Source organism: Dermochelys coriacea, chromosome 28 (assembly GCF_009764565.3).
Source record: "Dermochelys coriacea isolate rDerCor1 chromosome 28, rDerCor1.pri.v4, whole genome shotgun sequence".
Classification (NCBI taxonomy): Eukaryota; Metazoa; Chordata; order Testudines; family Dermochelyidae; genus Dermochelys; species Dermochelys coriacea.
Window position 1 is genome coordinate 6,699,746 of NC_050095.1, and position 4,639 is coordinate 6,704,384.

Genomic DNA, 4,639 nt, shown 5'->3' on the forward strand with positions numbered 1-4,639 from the left:
AAAGGAAGCTTTGTGTCCCCATGGTCTTTCAGTTCCCCCAGCTGAGTTATCTGCTTTTCCCTTTTGTAGTTCACCCTCCCTTGTGGGGGGGGGGGGGAGAATCCCACAGCCTTTATCAGCAACTCCTTTGTCCTATGTCACAGAGGTGTGTGTCCCTCCAACTGGAATCTCAATCAATCCCAGGTGGGGGAACCAGGAGTGACCTCAACTAAGTACATGGAGGTTAAATCTACGTGGGCCTTTACTCAACTAGGATTTTCCATGGAGTTAGCTAACTTCAATTAGTTATCCTAATGTAGGTTTCAGAGTAGCAGCCGTGTTAGTCTGTATTCGCAAAAAGAAAAGGAGTACTTGTGGCACCTTAGAGACTAACAAATTTATTAGAGCATAAGCTTTCGTGAGCTACAGCTCACTTGTAGCTCACGAAAGCTTATGCTCTAATTTGTTAGTCTCTAAGGTGCCACAAGTACTCCTTTTCTTTTATCCTAATGTAAAAACACAAGTATTTTTTCAATTAAAAAATACCCCATATATGGTGGCCAGGATAATTTATCAAATTTCCTCAACACTTGGCATAACCTCCATCACTTTTCCTAGTCTAAACAGGTTTGGAGCATCACATTTAAACTTTTCTTCCCACGGCAAAGCAATTGTTAGTCACCAGGTTCCCACACTGGGGACAGATTTCAGAGTAGCAGCCGTGTTAGTCTGTATTCGCAAAAAGAAAAGCAGTACTTGTGGCACCTTAGAGACTAACAAATTTATTAGAGCATAAGCTTTCGTGAGCTACACTTCATCGGATGCAACAATAAATTTGTTAGTCTCTAAGGTGCCACAAGTACTGCTTTTCTTTTAGGGACAGATTGTTTCATTCCCAGTTGTTCTCACATTACACTGGGTTCTGCTGAACATTTTTCTACCAGTTAAATAGAACAAAGAGAAGGAGCAGGATTAGGGATGGGGGGGGGGGGAATTTCAACCTCTGTGACACCTGAAGAAGTGAGTTGGAGGGACTCCCACCTTCCGAATTATCCTAGCAATGTTTGAGCCAAATAGAATTTATCTTCTCCACTGTCTACACCTCCACCCGTCATTGTGTCTTATGATTCAGTGTTCTCAGTCCTCTGCTTGGGAATCGCATTTTGTTTTCTTTGATAATAAAATAGTATTTTTGAAACTGAGATGACAGTGTCACAGACCTGCAAGGGGAATTTGAATGGATCTCAAACACAGCATGATCACTGGGAGTTCAAATCCCAGTTTCCAACTGTTGGGAAAGCCTCTTCTAGGATTTTTCCTACTGAGATGAGATTGTTTGCAGATGGAAAAGTTAAATTTGTTTTGTTTAATTTTTCATTATGATGATGCTAGAACTTTTGAAAATAATAAAACTCAAGCAGTCAAGTGATTGAAAAAATCACAATATTTAAAAAAATAATAGCAATTAATTGTGCAATTAGTTGCACTGTTAAAGAATAATAGAATGCCATTTATTTAAATATTTTTGGATGTTTTTTACATTTTCAAATATATTGATTTAAATTATCATACAGAATACAAAGTGTACAGTGCTCACTTTATTATAATTTTTATTACAAATATTTGCGCAGTAAAATACAATTTATTTTGTATTTTTCAATTCACCTAATACAAATAATGTAGTGCAATCTCTGTCATGAGAGTTGAACTTAAAAATGTAAAATTATATACAAAAACAAAAATAAAACAGTATTCAAAACAACTCTCAAAAATAAAACAGTATAAAATTTAAGAACCAAGTCCTACTTCTCAGTCCTACTTCTTGTTCAGTCAATCGCTCAGACAAACAAATTTGTTTACATTTGCAAGAGATAATGCTACCTGCTTCTTGTTTACAATGTCATCTTAAAGGGTGGGAGTAAATTTATATTTTTAGTATATAAATTTGTATATACTCTGATGTGTGCATGGCACTGTTGTAGCTGGCGTTGCAAGATATTTACGTGCTAGATGTGCTAAAGATTCATATGTCCCTTCATACTTCAACCACCCTTCCAGAGGACATGCGTCCATGCTTATAACGGGTACTGCTTGATAACAATCCAAAGCAGTGCGGACCAACGCATATTCATTTTCATAATCTGAAACAGATGCCACCAGCAGAAGGTTGATTTTCTCTTTTGGTGGTCAAGTTCTGTAGTTTCTGCATTGAAGTGTTGCTTTTCTAACACTTCTGAAAGTATGCTGCACACCTCATCCCTCTCAGATTTTGAAAGGCACTTCAGATTCTTAAACCTTAGAATCATAGAATATCAGGGTTGGAAGGGACCTCAGGAGGTCATCTAGTCCAACCCCCTGCTCAAAAACAGGACTAATCCCCAACTAAATCATCCCAGCCAGGGCTTTCTCAAGCCTGACCTTAAAAACCTCTAAGGAAGGAGATTCCACTACCTCCCTAGGTAACCCATTCCAGTGCTTCATCACGCTTCTAGTGAAAAAGTTTTTCCTTATATCCAACCTAAACCTCCCCCACTGCAACTTGAGACCATTACTCCTCGTTCCGTCATCTGCTATCACTGAGAACAGTCTAGATCCATTCTCTTTGGAACCCCCTTTCAGGTAGTTGAAAGCAGCTATCAAATCCCCCCTTATTCTTGTCTTCCACAGACTAAACAATCCCAGTTCCCTTAGTCTCTCCTCATAAGTTATGTGTTCCAGTCCCCTAATCATTTTTGCTGCCCTCCGCTGGACTCTTTCCAATTTTTTCACATCCTTCTTGTAGTGTGGGGCCCAAAACTGGACACAGTACTCCAGATGACGTGTCACCAATGTCGAATAGAGGGGAACGATCACGTCACTCAATCTGCTGGCAATGCCCCTACTTATACAGCCCAAAATGCCATTGGCCTTCTTGGCAACAAGAGTACACTGTTGACTCATATCCAGCTTCTTGTCCACTGAAACCCCTAGGTCCTTTTCTACAGAACTGATGCCAAGCCATTCGGTCCCTAGTCTGTAGCGGTGCATGGGATTCTTCCGTCCTAAGTGCAGGACTCTGCACTTGTCCTTGTTGAATCTTATCAGATTTCTTTTGGCCCAGTCCTCTAATTTGTCTAGGTCCCTCTGTATCCTATCCCTACCCTCCAGTGTATCTACCTCTCCTCCCAGGTTAGTGTCATCTGCAAACTTGCTGAGGATGCAATCCACGCCATCCTCCAGATCATTAATGAAGATATTGAACGAAATTGGCCCCAGGACCGACCCTTGGGGCACTCTGCTAGATACCGGCTGCCAAGTAGATATGGAGCCATTGATCACTACCAGTTGAGCCCGACAATCTAGCCAGCTTTCTATCCACCTTATAGTCCATTCATCCAGCCCATACTTCTTTAACTTACGGGCAAGAATACTGTGGAAAACCGTGTCAAAAGCTTTGCTAAAGTCAAGGAATAGCATGTCCACTGCTTTCCCCTCATCAACAGAGCCAGTTATCTCATCAGAGAAGGCAATTAGGTTAGTCAGGCATGACTTGCCCTTGGTGAATCCTAGCTGATTGTTCCTGATCACTTCCTCTCCTCTAAGTGCTTCAGAATTGATTCCTTGAGGACCTGCTCCATGATTTTTCCAGGGACTGAGGTGAGGCTAACTGTTCTGTAGTTCCCCGGATCCTCCTTCTTCCCTTTTTTAAAGATGGGCACTACATTAGCCTTTTTCCAGTCATCTGGGACCTCCCCCGATCGCCATGAGTTTTCAAAGATAATGTCCAATGGCTCTGCAATCACATCCGCCAACTCCTTTAGCACTCTCGGCTGCTGCGCATCAGGCCCCATGGAGTTGTGCTTGTCCAGCTTTTCTAAATAGTCCTGAACCACTTCTTTCTCCATAGAGGGCTGGTCACCTCCTCCCCATACTGTGCTGGCCAGTGCAGTAGTCTGGGAGCTGGCCTTCTCGTGAACACAGAGGCAAAAAAAAAAAGCACTGAGTACATTAGCTTTTTCCTCATCCTCTGTCACTTGGTTACCTGCCTCATTCAGTAAGTGGCCCACACTTTCGTTGACTTTCTTCTTGTTGCTAACATACCTGAAGAAACCCTTCTTGTTACTCTTAACATCTCTTGCTTGCTGCAACTCCAAGTGTGATTTGGCCTTCCTGATTTTACTCCTGCATGCCTGAGCTATATTTTTATACTCCTTCCTGGTCATTTGTCCAATCTTCCACTTGTAAGCTTTTTTTGTGTGTTTAAGATCAGCAAGGATTTTACGGTTAAGCCAAGCTGGTTGCCTGCCATATTTACTATTCTTTCTACACATTGGGATGGTTTGTCCCTGTAACCTCAATAAGGATTCTTTAAAATACAGCCAGCTCTCCTGGACTCCTTTCCCCCTCATGTTATTCTCCCAGGGGATCCTGCCCAACAATTCCCTGAGGGAGTCAAAGTCTGGTTTTCTGAAGTCCAGGGTCCGTATTCTGCTGTTCTGCTTTCTTCCTTGTGTTAGGATCCTGAACTCAGTCATCTCATGGTCACTGCCTCCCAGGTTCCCATCCACTTTTGCTTCCCCTACTCATTCTTCCTGGTTTGTGAGCAGCAGGTCAAGAAGAGCTCTGCCCCTAGTTGGTTCCTCCAGCACTTGCACCAGAAAATTGTCACCTACACTTTCCA